General features: G+C 65.4%; 1 protein-coding gene across 2 annotated transcripts in view; it reads left to right on the top strand.

Annotated features, from left to right (window-relative positions):
- Positions 1-13681: 13681 nt before the first annotated feature.
- Positions 13682-15312, top strand: part of LRRC8D (leucine rich repeat containing 8 VRAC subunit D) — a 41380-nt gene continuing 39749 nt past the window's right edge. The window contains exon 1 of one of the 2 annotated variants that reach the window (XM_075615572.1): positions 13682-13881. The gene's annotated coding sequence lies outside the window, so the exon portion shown is untranslated. The remainder of the gene's footprint in view (positions 13882-15312) is intronic. The other variant, XM_075615574.1, reaches the window with a different exon arrangement.

The following is a 15312-nucleotide window of genomic DNA, read 5'->3' as shown; positions in this document are numbered from 1 at the left end:
TGACCTAACCGACCCCCCATCACTAACATCATCAACATCATCCTCATTACATTCCAATGTTGCATTATCATGCTCACCTGATCCTGCGACTCGTGCACCTGGGTGACCGGTCCTGGGTCTTTTGGCCGCTGCACGACTTCTGTTGCTGCTCCCCGGATCGGCGACGCTTCCCAGCGCCATTGGCGCCGGCGCATCCACCGGGGGAGGGGCCCGGGACACTGGGGGGCACCCCGCAGCCTGGGGCAGTGGGACTGCCGTTGATGGATCCAAGGCTGGTGCCGGCGCGCCAGGCGCGTCCGGCGCAGGTGCATAAGGCGCAGGGGCATGGTGTGCGGGTGCATGTGCTAGCGGCGCCGGTGGGTATGGCGCGTAGGGGGCAGGTGCATACGGCGCATGGGCGTAGTGCGTGTAATGTGCCGGTGCGTACGGGGGGGCTTGGGGCGCGTGGGGGTAGGGCGAAAAAACAGGATTACTGAATTCTCCCTCGCGCTGCGGGTTTAAATAGCCCGCCCTCCTGCTTCCCCCCCCCCACCCCAGCTGCTGCGCGCGCAACTCCACGCTGCCTCGTGGTGAGGGGGAGGGGAGGAGAAAGCCAATCCCAGCAAACCCCAGACACCCGGCGGACATTATGAGGGCGCTGGGTCCATTTTGGATCCTCTGCCCTTCTTTCTCTGCTGGCCACCATGAGAGCTATATTCAAGGAATTGCATTACAGCAGGCTCAGACTAGCCCACGGGTTACCTGGGGAAATCTCTGGTGGGTACCAGCATCAGGTGCTCAGGGTCCAGACAGGCCCGGTCTCCTGGAGTGACTGAAAGAATCCTAATATGTTGGGTAGATTTAGGAGTCTGGTCTTACTAAGGCTTCGGCCCCGCTGCCTGCGCTGTTTGTGCGGCTGCCTGCGCTGTTTGTGTGGCTGCCTGCGCTGTTTGTGCGGCTGCCTGCGCTGTTTGTGCGGCTGCCTGCGCTGTTTGTGCGGCTGCCTGCGCTGTTTGTGCGGCTGCCTGCGCTGTTTGTGCGGCTGCCTGCGCTGTTTGTGTGGCTGCCTGCGCTGTTTGTGCGGCTGCCTGCGCTGTTTGTGCGGCTGCCTGCGCTGGCGGCGCATGCAGCAGAGTTCCCTGGTCTGCAGTGAGCTGCTGGGGGAAAGACCGGGGGAGGGGCGTGACAGAGGACACGGCTGTGATATCACCCGGCAGGTTCGCCCTCATTGGCTGAAATGGTGGGGGGCGTGGCCTAGTGCTCAGTCACCAGTTCCAATCTCAATTTTCATGTGTGCCTCAAACTCCCCGCAGAGGGCCCGGCCCCAGTCAGAGGCGGCTCTTGTCCCCGCAGAGGGCCCGGCCCCATTGAGAGGCGGCTCTTGTCCCCGCAGAGGGCCCGGCCCCAGTCAGAGGCGGCTCTTGTCCCCGCAGAGGGCCCGGCCCCAGTCAGAGGCGGCTCTTGTCCCCGCAGAGGGCCCGGCCCCAGTCAGAGGCGGCTCTTGTCCCCGCAGAGGGCCCGGCCCCAGTCAGAGGCGGCTCTTGTCCCCGCAGAGGGCCCGGCCCCATTGAGAGGCGGCTCTTGTCCCCGCAGAGGGCCCGGCCCCATTGAGAGGCGGCTCTTGTCCCCGCAGAGGGCCCGGCCCCAGTCAGAGGCGGCTCTTGTCCCCGCAGAGGGCCCGGCCCCAGTCAGAGGCGGCTCTTGTCCCCGCAGAGGGCCCGGCCCCATTGAGAGGCGGCTCTTGTCCCCGCAGAGGGCCCGGCCCCATTGAGAGGCGGCTCTTGTCCCCGCAGAGGGCCCGGCCCCAGTCAGAGGCGGCTCTTGTCCCCGCAGAGGGCCCGGCCCCATTGAGAGGCGGCTCTTGTCCCCGCAGAGGGCCCGGCCCCAGTCAGAGGCGGCTCTTGTCCCCGCAGAGGGCCCGGCCCCATTGAGAGGCGGCTCTTGTCCCCGCAGAGGGCCCGGCCCCAGTCAGAGGCGGCTCTTGTCCCCGCAGAGGGCCCGGCCCCATTGAGAGGCGGCTCTTGTCCCCGCAGAGGGCCCGGCCCCAGTCAGAGGCGGCTCTTGTCCCCGCAGAGGGCCCGGCCCCAGTCAGAGGCGGCTCTTGTCCCCGCAGAGGGCCCGGCCCCAGTCAGAGGCGGCTCTTGTCCCCGCAGAGGGCCCGGCCCCAGTCAGAGGCGGCTCTTGTCCCCGCAGAGGGCCCGGCCCCATTGAGAGGCGGCTCTTGTCCCCGCAGAGGGCCCGGCCCCATTGAGAGGCGGCTCTTGTCCCCGCAGAGGGCCCGGCCCCAGTCAGAGGTGGCTCTTGTCCCCGCAGAGGGCCAGGCCCCAGTCAGAGGCGGCTCTTGTCCCCGCAGAGGGCCCGGCCCCATTGAGAGGCGGCTCTTGTCCCCGCAGAGGGCCCGGCCCCAGTCAGAGGCGGCTCTTGTCCCCGCAGAGTGCCCGGCCCCAGTCAGAGGCGGCTCTTGTCCCCGCAGAGGGCCCGGCCCCAGTCAGAGGCGGCTCTTGTCCCCGCAGAGGGCCCGGCCCCATTGAGAGGCGGCTCTTGTCCCCGCAGAGGGCCCGGCCCCATTGAGAGGCGGCTCTTGTCCCCGCAGAGGGCCCGGCCCCATTGAGAGGCGGCTCTTGTCCCCGCAGAGGGCCCGGCCCCAGTCAGAGGCGGCTCTTGTCCCCGCAGAGGGTCCGGCCCCAGTCAGAGGCGGCTCTTGTCCCCGCAGAGGGCCCGGCCCCATTGAGAGGCGGCTCTTGTCCCCGCAGAGGGCCCGGCCCCAGTCAGAGGCGGCTCTTGTCCCCGCAGAGGGCCCGGCCCCATTGAGAGGCGGCTCTTGTCCCCGCAGAGGGCCCGGCCCCAGTCAGAGGCGGCTCTTGTCCCCGCAGAGGGCCCGGCCCCATTGAGAGGCGGCTCTTGTCCCCGCAGAGGGCCCGGCCCCAGTCAGAGGCGGCTCTTGTCCCCGCAGAGGGCCCGGCCCCAGTCAGAGGCGGCTCTTGTCCCCGCAGAGGGCCCGGCCCCAGTCAGAGGCGGCTCTTGTCCCCGCAGAGGGCCCGGCCCCAGTCAGAGGCGGCTCTTGTCCCCGCAGAGGGCCCGGCCCCATTGAGAGGCGGCTCTTGTCCCCGCAGAGGGCCCGGCCCCATTGAGAGGCGGATCTTGTCCCCGCAGAGGGCCCGGCCCCAGTCAGAGGCGGCTCTTGTCCCCGCAGAGGGCCCGGCCCCAGTCAGAGGCGGCTCTTGTCCCCGCAGAGGGCCCGGCCCCATTGAGAGGCGGCTCTTGTCCCCGCAGAGGGCCCGGCCCCAGTCAGAGGCGGCTCTTGTCCCCGCAGAGGGCCCGGCCCCATTGAGAGGCGGCTCTTGTCCCCGCAGAGGGCCCGGCCCCAGTCAGAGGCGGCTCTTGTCCCCGCAGAGGGCCCGGCCCCATTGAGAGGCGGCTCTTGTCCCCGCAGAGGGCCCGGCCCCAGTCAGAGGCGGCTCTTGTCCCCGCAGAGGGCCCGGCCCCAGTCAGAGGCGGCTCTTGTCCCCGCAGAGGGCCCGGCCCCAGTCAGAGGCGGCTCTTGTCCCCGCAGAGGGCCCGGCCCCATTGAGAGGCGGCTCTTGTCCCCGCAGAGGGCCCGGCCCCATTGAGAGGCGGCTCTTGTCCCCGCAGAGGGCCCGGCCCCAGTCAGAGGTGGCTCTTGTCCCCGCAGAGGGCCAGGCCCCAGTCAGAGGCGGCTCTTGTCCCCGCAGAGGGCCCGGCCCCATTGAGAGGCGGCTCTTGTCCCCGCAGAGGGCCCGGCCCCAGTCAGAGGCGGCTCTTGTCCCCGCAGAGGGCCCGGCCCCAGTCAGAGGCGGCTCTTGTCCCCGCAGAGGGCCCGGCCCCAGTCAGAGGCGGCTCTTGTCCCCGCAGAGGGCCCGGCCCCATTGAGAGGCGGCTCTTGTCCCCGCAGAGGGCCCGGCCCCATTGAGAGGCGGCTCTTGTCCCCGCAGAGGGCCCGGCCCCATTGAGAGGCGGCTCTTGTCCCCGCAGAGGGCCCGGCCCCAGTCAGAGGCGGCTCTTGTCCCCGCAGAGGGTCCGGCCCCAGTCAGAGGCGGCTCTTGTCCCCGCAGAGGGCCCGGCCCCATTGAGAGGCGGCTCTTGTCCCCGCAGAGGGCCCGGCCCCAGTCAGAGGCGGCTCTTGTCCCCGCAGAGGGCCCGGCCCCATTGAGAGGCGGCTCTTGTCCCCGCAGAGGGCCCGGCCCCAGTCAGAGGCGGCTCTTGTCCCCGCAGAGGGCCCGGCCCCATTGAGAGGCGGCTCTTGTCCCCGCAGAGGGCCCGGCCCCAGTCAGAGGCGGCTCTTGTCCCCGCAGAGGGCCCGGCCCCAGTCAGAGGCGGCTCTTGTCCCCGCAGAGGGCCCGGCCCCATTGAGAGGCGGCTCTTGTCCCCGCAGCGGCCCCGGCCCCAGTCAGAGGCGGCTCTTGTCCCCGCAGAGGGCCCGGCCCCAGTCAGAGGCGGCTCTTGTCCCCGCAGAGGGCCCGGCCCCAGTCAGAGGCGGCTCTTGTCCCCGCAGAGGGCCCGGCCCCATTGAGAGGCGGCTCTTGTCCCCGCAGAGGGCCCGGCCCCAGTCAGAGGCGGCTCTTGTCCCCGCAGAGGGCCCGGCCCCAGTCAGAGGCGGCTCTTGTCCCCGCAGAGGGCCCGGCCCCAGTCAGAGGCGGCTCTTGTCCCCGCAGAGGGCCCGGCCCCAGTCAGAGGCGGCTCTTGTCCCCGCAGAGGGCCCGGCCCCATTGAGAGGCGGCTCTTGTCCCCGCAGAGGGCCCGGCCCCATTGAGAGGCGGCTCTTGTCCCCGCAGAGGGCCCGGCCCCAGTCAGAGGCGGCTCTTGTCCCCGCAGAGGGCCCGGCCCCAGTCAGAGGCGGCTCTTGTCCCCGCAGAGGGCCCGGCCCCATTGAGAGGCGGCTCTTGTCCCCGCAGAGGGCCCGGCCCCATTGAGAGGCGGCTCTTGTCCCCGCAGAGGGCCCGGCCCCAGTCAGAGGCGGCTCTTGTCCCCGCAGAGGGCCCGGCCCCATTGAGAGGCGGCTCTTGTCCCCGCAGAGGGCCCGGCCCCAGTCAGAGGCGGCTCTTGTCCCCGCAGAGGGCCCGGCCCCATTGAGAGGCGGCTCTTGTCCCCGCAGAGGGCCCGGCCCCAGTCAGAGGCGGCTCTTGTCCCCGCAGAGGGCCCGGCCCCATTGAGAGGCGGCTCTTGTCCCCGCAGAGGGCCCGGCCCCAGTCAGAGGTGGCTCTTGTCCCCGCAGAGGGCCCGGCCCCAGTCAGAGGCGGCTCTTGTCCCCGCAGAGGGCCCGGCCCCAGTCAGAGGCGGCTCTTGTCCCCGCAGAGGGCCCGGCCCCAGTCAGAGGCGGCTCTTGTCCCCGCAGAGGGCCCGGCCCCATTGAGAGGCGGCTCTTGTCCCCGCAGAGGGCCCGGCCCCATTGAGAGGCGGCTCTTGTCCCCGCAGAGGGCCCGGCCCCAGTCAGAGGTGGCTCTTGTCCCCGCAGAGGGCCAGGCCCCAGTCAGAGGCGGCTCTTGTCCCCGCAGAGGGCCCGGCCCCATTGAGAGGCGGCTCTTGTCCCCGCAGAGGGCCCGGCCCCAGTCAGAGGCGGCTCTTGTCCCCGCAGAGTGCCCGGCCCCAGTCAGAGGCGGCTCTTGTCCCCGCAGAGGGCCCGGCCCCAGTCAGAGGCGGCTCTTGTCCCCGCAGAGGGCCCGGCCCCATTGAGAGGCGGCTCTTGTCCCCGCAGAGGGCCCGGCCCCATTGAGAGGCGGCTCTTGTCCCCGCAGAGGGCCCGGCCCCATTGAGAGGCGGCTCTTGTCCCCGCAGAGGGCCCGGCCCCAGTCAGAGGCGGCTCTTGTCCCCGCAGAGGGTCCGGCCCCAGTCAGAGGCGGCTCTTGTCCCCGCAGAGGGCCCGGCCCCATTGAGAGGCGGCTCTTGTCCCCGCAGAGGGCCCGGCCCCAGTCAGAGGCGGCTCTTGTCCCCGCAGAGGGCCCGGCCCCATTGAGAGGCGGCTCTTGTCCCCGCAGAGGGCCCGGCCCCAGTCAGAGGCGGCTCTTGTCCCCGCAGAGGGCCCGGCCCCATTGAGAGGCGGCTCTTGTCCCCGCAGAGGGCCCGGCCCCAGTCAGAGGCGGCTCTTGTCCCCGCAGAGGGCCCGGCCCCAGTCAGAGGCGGCTCTTGTCCCCGCAGAGGGCCCGGCCCCAGTCAGAGGCGGCTCTTGTCCCCGCAGAGGGCCCGGCCCCAGTCAGAGGCGGCTCTTGTCCCCGCAGAGGGCCCGGCCCCATTGAGAGGCGGCTCTTGTCCCCGCAGAGGGCCCGGCCCCATTGAGAGGCGGATCTTGTCCCCGCAGAGGGCCCGGCCCCAGTCAGAGGCGGCTCTTGTCCCCGCAGAGGGCCCGGCCCCAGTCAGAGGCGGCTCTTGTCCCCGCAGAGGGCCCGGCCCCATTGAGAGGCGGCTCTTGTCCCCGCAGAGGGCCCGGCCCCAGTCAGAGGCGGCTCTTGTCCCCGCAGAGGGCCCGGCCCCATTGAGAGGCGGCTCTTGTCCCCGCAGAGGGCCCGGCCCCAGTCAGAGGCGGCTCTTGTCCCCGCAGAGGGCCCGGCCCCATTGAGAGGCGGCTCTTGTCCCCGCAGAGGGCCCGGCCCCAGTCAGAGGCGGCTCTTGTCCCCGCAGAGGGCCCGGCCCCAGTCAGAGGCGGCTCTTGTCCCCGCAGAGGGCCCGGCCCCAGTCAGAGGCGGCTCTTGTCCCCGCAGAGGGCCCGGCCCCATTGAGAGGCGGCTCTTGTCCCCGCAGAGGGCCCGGCCCCATTGAGAGGCGGCTCTTGTCCCCGCAGAGGGCCCGGCCCCTGTCAGAGGTGGCTCTTGTCCCCGCAGAGGGCCAGGCCCCAGTCAGAGGCGGCTCTTGTCCCCGCAGAGGGCCCGGCCCCATTGAGAGGCGGCTCTTGTCCCCGCAGAGGGCCCGGCCCCAGTCAGAGGCGGCTCTTGTCCCCGCAGAGGGCCCGGCCCCAGTCAGAGGCGGCTCTTGTCCCCGCAGAGGGCCCGGCCCCATTGAGAGGCGGCTCTTGTCCCCGCAGAGGGCCCGGCCCCATTGAGAGGCGGCTCTTGTCCCCGCAGAGGGCCCGGCCCCATTGAGAGGCGGCTCTTGTCCCCGCAGAGGGCCCGGCCCCAGTCAGAGGCGGCTCTTGTCCCCGCAGAGGGTCCGGCCCCAGTCAGAGGCGGCTCTTGTCCCCGCAGAGGGCCCGGCCCCATTGAGAGGCGGCTCTTGTCCCCGCAGAGGGCCCGGCCCCAGTCAGAGGCGGCTCTTGTCCCCGCAGAGGGCCCGGCCCCATTGAGAGGCGGCTCTTGTCCCCGCAGAGGGCCCGGCCCCAGTCAGAGGCGGCTCTTGTCCCCGCAGAGGGCCCGGCCCCATTGAGAGGCGGCTCTTGTCCCCGCAGAGGGCCCGGCCCCAGTCAGAGGCGGCTCTTGTCCCCGCAGAGGGCCCGGCCCCAGTCAGAGGCGGCTCTTGTCCCCGCAGAGGGCCCGGCCCCAGTCAGAGGCGGCTCTTGTCCCCGCAGAGGGCCCGGCCCCAGTCAGAGGCGGCTCTTGTCCCCGCAGAGGGCCCGGCCCCATTGAGAGGCGGCTCTTGTCCCCGCAGAGGGCCCGGCCCCATTGAGAGGCGGATCTTGTCCCCGCAGAGGGCCCGGCCCCAGTCAGAGGCGGCTCTTGTCCCCGCAGAGGGCCCGGCCCCAGTCAGAGGCGGCTCTTGTCCCCGCAGAGGGCCCGGCCCCATTGAGAGGCGGCTCTTGTCCCCGCAGAGGGCCCGGCCCCAGTCAGAGGCGGCTCTTGTCCCCGCAGAGGGCCCGGCCCCATTGAGAGGCGGCTCTTGTCCCCGCAGAGGGCCCGGCCCCAGTCAGAGGCGGCTCTTGTCCCCGCAGAGGGCCCGGCCCCATTGAGAGGCGGCTCTTGTCCCCGCAGAGGGCCCGGCCCCAGTCAGAGGCGGCTCTTGTCCCCGCAGAGGGCCCGGCCCCAGTCAGAGGCGGCTCTTGTCCCCGCAGAGGGCCCGGCCCCAGTCAGAGGCGGCTCTTGTCCCCGCAGAGGGCCCGGCCCCATTGAGAGGCGGCTCTTGTCCCCGCAGAGGGCCCGGCCCCATTGAGAGGCGGCTCTTGTCCCCGCAGAGGGCCCGGCCCCTGTCAGAGGTGGCTCTTGTCCCCGCAGAGGGCCAGGCCCCAGTCAGAGGCGGCTCTTGTCCCCGCAGAGGGCCCGGCCCCATTGAGAGGCGGCTCTTGTCCCCGCAGAGGGCCCGGCCCCAGTCAGAGGCGGCTCTTGTCCCCGCAGAGGGCCCGGCCCCAGTCAGAGGCGGCTCTTGTCCCCGCAGAGGGCCCGGCCCCATTGAGAGGCGGCTCTTGTCCCCGCAGAGGGCCCGGCCCCATTGAGAGGCGGCTCTTGTCCCCGCAGAGGGCCCGGCCCCATTGAGAGGCGGCTCTTGTCCCCGCAGAGGGCCCGGCCCCAGTCAGAGGCGGCTCTTGTCCCCGCAGAGGGTCCGGCCCCAGTCAGAGGCGGCTCTTGTCCCCGCAGAGGGCCCGGCCCCATTGAGAGGCGGCTCTTGTCCCCGCAGAGGGCCCGGCCCCAGTCAGAGGCGGCTCTTGTCCCCGCAGAGGGCCCGGCCCCATTGAGAGGCGGCTCTTGTCCCCGCAGAGGGCCCGGCCCCAGTCAGAGGCGGCTCTTGTCCCCGCAGAGGGCCCGGCCCCATTGAGAGGCGGCTCTTGTCCCCGCAGAGGGCCCGGCCCCAGTCAGAGGCGGCTCTTGTCCCCGCAGAGGGCCCGGCCCCAGTCAGAGGCGGCTCTTGTCCCCGCAGAGGGCCCGGCCCCAGTCAGAGGCGGCTCTTGTCCCCGCAGAGGGCCCGGCCCCAGTCAGAGGCGGCTCTTGTCCCCGCAGAGGGCCCGGCCCCAGTCAGAGGCGGCTCTTGTCCCCGCAGAGGGCCCGGCCCCATTGAGAGGCGGCTCTTGTCCCCGCAGAGGGCCCGGCCCCAGTCAGAGGCGGCTCTTGTCCCCGCAGAGGGCCCGGCCCCAGTCAGAGGCGGCTCTTGTCCCCGCAGAGGGCCCGGCCCCATTGAGAGGCGGCTTTTTTGTCCCCGCAGAGGGCCCGGCCCCAGTCAGAGGCGGCTCTTGTCCCCGCAGAGGGCCCGGCCCCATTGAGAGGCGGCTCTTGTCCCCGCAGAGGGCCCGGCCCCATTGAGAGGCGGCTCTTGTCCCCGCAGAGGGCCCGGCCCCAGTCAGAGGCGGCTCTTGTCCCCGCAGAGGGCCCGGCCCCATTGAGAGGCGGCTCTTGTCCCCGCAGAGGGCCCGGCCCCAGTCAGAGGCGGCTCTTGTCCCCGCAGAGGGCCCGGCCCCAGTCAGAGGCGGCTCTTGTCCCCGCAGAGGGCCCGGCCCCATCGAGAGGCGGCTCTTGTCCCCGCAGAGGGCCCGGCCCCATCGAGAGGCGGCTCTTGTCCCCGCAGAGGGCCCGGCCCCATCGAGAGGCGGCTCTTGTCCCCGCAGAGGGCCCGGCCCCAGTCAGGGGCGGCTCTTGTCCCCGCAGAGGGCCCGGCCCCAGTCAGAGGCGGCTCTTGTCCCCGCAGAGGGCCCGGCCCCATCGAGAGGCGGCTCTTGTCCCCGCAGAGGGCCCGGCCCCATCGAGAGGCGGCTCTTGTCCCTGCAGAGGGCCCGGCCCCATTGAGAGGCGGCTCTTGTCCCCGCAGAGGGCCCGGCCCCATTGAGAGGCGGCTCTTGTCCCCGCAGAGGGCCCGGCCCCAGTCAGAGGCGGCTCTTGTCCCTGCAGAGGGCCCGGCCCCATTGAGAGGCGGCTCTTGTCCCCGCAGAGGGCCCGGCCCCATCGAGAGGCGGCTCTTGTCCCTGCAGAGGGCCCGGCCCCATTGAGAGGCGGCTCTTGTCCCCACAGAGGGCCCGGCCCCATTGAGAGGCGGCTCTTGTCCCTGCAGAGGGCCCGGCCCCATTGAGAGGCGGCTCTTGTCCCCGCAGCGCCCACCATAGCGAGCGCTGCAGCAGCCAACGGGGACCAAGCCTAAGGCCTCGGCCAGGGTGGCGCTGAGTGGGCGGGCACATACCCATTGCGGCAATGTGTGTGGCCAGCGTGAGCAAGCGCCTGAGCGTGCACAGCACTTACCTGCTTGCCAAGCAAGCAGATTTGAATGTAGCGCTCACACATCACTTGATTCACCCAATGATGGTGAACTCGCTCCATGACATCTTGGCCGTCCCAACATGCCCCCCGCGCGTGTACCTAGCCGGCCACGAATCGCCCGGCCGAGGAGGGCGCAGCGCAGGAGCGCCAGCGCGCCCGCTCCCTGCCTGGCCGCAGCCTAAGCCAGTCTGAGTGTAGCTGCAGCGGGGGCAGTTTGCTCAGGGCAGGGTCAGGCTTAGGGTTAGGGGCTGCCTTGTGCCCCGCGGATAGGGTTGCCAGGTGGCTTCTCCAAAAAAACTGGACACTATGGTGAAAGGTGCGATGTGCACAACACACACACACACACTCCCACAGTGACACACACTCACACACAGTGACACACACTCACACACAGTGACACACACACACACACACACACACACACACACACACACACACACACACACACACACTCCCACAGTGACACACACTCACACACACTCACACACAGTGACACACACACAGTGACACACACTCACACTCACACACAGTGACACACACTCACACACAGTGACACACAGTGACACACACACACACTCCCACAGTGACACACACTCACACACAGTGACACACACACAGTGACACACACAGTGACACACACTCACACACAGTGACACACACACACAGTGACACACACACAGTGACACACACAGTGACACACACTCACACACAGTGACACACTCACACACTCACACACAGTGACACACACACACACACTCACACACAGTGACACACACAGTGACACACACAGTGACACACACACACACACACACACACACACACACACAGTGACACACACACACACAGTGACACACACACACACACACACACACACACACACACACACACACACACACACACACACAGTGACACACACTCACACTCACACACAGTGACACACACTCACACACAGTGACACACACACACACAGTGACACACAGTGACACACACACACACACACACACACACACACACACACACACACACACACACACACACACACACAGTGACACACACACAGTGACACACACTCACACTCACACACAGTGACACACACTCACACACAGTGACACACACACAGTGACACACACACACACACTCACACACAGTGACACACACTCACACACACACAGTGACACACACACACCTCTCACCGCTCCTTGGTGTTACCTCCTCTCCTTGGCCCCCTCCTCCTGACACCTCCTCCCGCTTGGCTGCTGCTGGGTAATGCAACCAATCAGGATGGAGGAAGCTGTTCAGCCCCCTAGCAACAGCCCTGCTTGGGGACATCCCACGGTCCCCAAGCCGGCCAGGTCACTATGTCCAGAGAGGTAATACCCGTATACACATGCATGTCCAGTATTACCACTCATTTTTTACTGGACACTGTGACAAATACAGGACAGTCTGGTTCAATACTGGACACCTGGCCGCCCTACCCGCGGATTCAGGGGGCTCCGCACTCCCTCCAATCAGCGCCGGGATCCAACTTCCGCCTGACTGGAGGAGGGAGTGCAGGGGCCCCGGACCAACCCCAAGGTGAGAGTGTGTGCATAGAGGGGAGACTTACCTTCCCCCGAGCGGCCCTCCTCCCCCAACGTTGCGTTGTTATGGTGACCAGACGTCGAATGCAGCGACGTCACATGCTGCTATGACGTCATGATGCCGCTACGCTGCAGGAGGAGGACTGCCTTAAAGGAATCACCTGGGCCGCCAGGTAAGTACCCTTACCTAATTCTATTGGGGGGTACCACACTACCAGCATGCCGCTTGTCCTCCGCAAAGACTAAGGCTGGCCCTGCCTTTGTGTCCATAAAAGAAATGGTCTACCTGTGCCCCCAACCAATTTGGCCCAAGCTCATGGGTCTGTGTCTAGGCATACCATCATGCTATATTAATAATGTGATATACCTTGTTTGCTTTCACATTCAATTAACCTTTACTAGGTGAGTTTAGTCACTCATTTGGTTAGCCGCTTTATACACACCATGGACGCCATTAGTGTAATGCAATATATTTATTTCATTTTATTTTCTTGAATTTTTCATTTTTCATTCATATGTTGTTTTTTCTATTGATTATTTGTACTCATTATGAGGTGTTTTGTTTCTTTTCTTCTTTCCTTTCTGCAAGACAAAATTAATTAATTATTTAAAACAGCTGTCTTGTATGACGGGGAGAGTTTTAAATACCCAGGACCTCCCCCACCTCGTCACTCCTTGAGAAAGCGCCAGTGGGCGTGAAACGCGTGGGAGAGTAGTTAGTACTGTTTGTTTTTTATGTAGTTCATTAAAGCTGATTTTGTAACCTCTTTTGCTGGTGAGTGCCTATATTTTATGTTATGGAGCGGCTGGATATGCGATCCTTACTTTTTTGTTGCTGTTTGAGAGGCACCGGGTGCCTGGAGGAGACGCCTCTGGCAGCGTCACGGCAGCAGCTGGAAGGAGGGGGATCAAGGCGGTGTTTCATCGTGAGTAGAGGGTACTCCACACCGGGCATAGCCGGGGCTAGGGGGACTTAGTGATTGCATATCACAACTATTTGTCCCCACTGAGTTCCCCTCTTGTTACCCCCAGTAATCCGCTATCATTCTGTTTCTGCATAGCCCTTTAATCCTTATTTCCCGGTGTCAACTCCTTTTATTATATTATATATTATTGCTACAAAGGCACTTTTGCAGGACCTCCTGGAGCTTGTACACGGTTTTTTTCTATATTTTTTTCTATGTAAAATAGATATGGGGGGCAGTTACTGAGGTAAAATAGATATGGGAGCCACAGCGGACACGGGGGGGGGGGGGGGGGGTGGACGTGGGCGGTGAAGTGGGGGCCGCAGCAGACGCGGGGGCGCAGCGGATGCGGGGAGAGCACAACAGAAGCGAGCACAGCGGACTCGGGGGGGGCGCAGCGGACTCGGGGGGGTCGGCACATCGGACGCGGGAGGGGGGATGCAGCGGACGCGGGAGGGGGGATGCAGCGGTTGCGGGAGGGGGGGCGCAGCGGATTTCGGCAATGTGTGAGCAAGCGCCTGCGCCCGCTCGGCGCTCAGAGCAAGCGAATTTGAATTTGCCGCTCGCAAGTGCATCACGTGAGCGGTTCACCCAATGAGGGCGAACCAGCTCTGTGACGTGTGGCTGCACCCCCAGGCGAGCCGGCCATGAATTGCCCGGCCGAGCAGGGCGCTGCGCCTGTTCCCTGCCTGGCCGCAGCGTAGAGTTGGTAACGTCACCGCTCTCAAGCATGAGCGCGGTCAGCGCCAGCGGGCACACTGTAAGCTGCCCCACACGCTGAGTCCGCGCTTGGCGTGCTCACTCCAATTAAAATCAATTTGTACGGCCACGCTGACGCGGCGTGCATCTCTCCGAAGCTTGAGGAGACCAAGAAAATTGATTTTCCTGCGCACTGAAGGGTCACATGACCCTTCAGCAACCAATCAGCGCCAGTCAATGCGCGGACACGCCCCCCCTACTCGCAACATTCTGCAGCCGGCGCTCGTGCTCGGAGAGTGGGCGGGGTCACCCAAGCATGAGCGCGCGTGGTCGGAGAGTGGGCGGGGTTACCCAAGCATGCGCGCGCTGAGCGGCCGCAGTCCCCCCAGCACAATGCCGCCCTCGCTGCGGTGAGAAGCCGAGCCGGGGAGCGGGAGCCTGCGCAGGCTGAGCCCAGGTGAGGGGCCCCGGTGTGGGGCTGCGGGGCGCCCCGTCTAAGAGCCGAGGGGAGCGGGAGCCTGAGCAGGCTGAGCCCAGGTAAGGGGACCCGGTGTGGGGCTGCGGGGCGCACCGCCTGAGAGCCGAGGGACCCCGTCTGTCCCCCCCCGCCGGGACAGGTGTTATTACCTGCATGGTGTTATTACCTGCATGTGCATGGTGTTATTACCTGCATGGTGTTATTACCTGCATGTGCATGGTGTTATTACCTGCATGTGCATGGTGTTATTACCTGCATGGTGTTATTACCTGCATGTGCATGGTGTTATTACCTGCATGGTGTTATTACCTGCATGGTGTTATTACCTGCATGTGCATGGTGTTATTACCTGCATGGTGTTATTACCTGCATGTGCATGGTGTTATTACCTGCATGGTGTTATTACCTGCATGTGCATGGTGTTATTACCTGCATGTGCATGGTGTTATTACCTGCATGTGCATGGTGTTATTACCTGCATGGTGTTATTACCTGCATGTGCATGGTGTTATTACCTGCATGGTGTTATTACCTGCATGTGCATGGTGTTATTACCTGCATGGTGTTATTACCTGCATGTGCATGGTGTTATTACATGTATGCGCATGGTGTTATTACCTGCATGGTGTTATTACATGCATGTGCATGGTGTTACGTGCATGGTGTTATTACCTGCATGGTGTTATTACCTGCATGGTGTTATTACCTGCATGGTGTTATTACATGCATGTGCATGGTGTTATTACATGCATGTGCATGGTGTTATTACATGCATGTGCATGGTGTTATTACCTGCATGGTGTTATTATGTGCATGGTGTTATTACCTGCATGGTGTTATTACCTGCATGGTGTTATTACATGCATGGTGTTATTACCTGCATGTGCATGGTGTTATTACCTGCATGGTGTTATTACCTGTATGGTGTTATTACATGTATGCGCATGGTGTTATTACCTGCATGGTGTTATTACCTGCATAGTGTTATTACATGCATGGTGTTATTACCTGCGTGGTGTTATTTCCTGCATGTGCATGGTGTTATTTCCTGCATGTGCATGGTGTTATTTCCTGCATGTGCATGGTGTTATTTCCTGCATGTGCATGGTGTCATTACCTGCATGTGCATGGTGTTGCTATGGCCTCTCTTGTGTTGAAGGCCTTACATGCAATGCGATATTGGCAGAGGTGGGGGGGGGGGGGGGAAATCTTTTTAGGCAGCTGTGTGGTCTGGTACACAATGGGTTAAACATGCTTGTGTAATGTTCTCCTTGGGACGGGGTTAGGGTGCTAAGGTGCATCACATGTGCTGACCCATTTGGCAGGAAACGGTTAATCATTTCCATGCTTGTGTTGCATCTCTTTGCTTCTGGTGTTGTGTCTTGGGTTATCAGGCATGCGAGGGGTTACATCCCCTTTCTGTGTGCTTATGTAGCTCAGTATCCTTGGGGAGGGGGGGGGGAATAGATATTTGCACCAATACTGGGATA

This window comes from Ascaphus truei, chromosome 10 (assembly GCF_040206685.1).
Source record: "Ascaphus truei isolate aAscTru1 chromosome 10, aAscTru1.hap1, whole genome shotgun sequence".
NCBI classification, from domain to species: domain Eukaryota; kingdom Metazoa; phylum Chordata; class Amphibia; order Anura; family Ascaphidae; genus Ascaphus; species Ascaphus truei.
The sequence above is the reverse complement of the archived record's forward strand: the minus strand, read 5'-3'. Positions and strand labels throughout refer to the sequence as shown.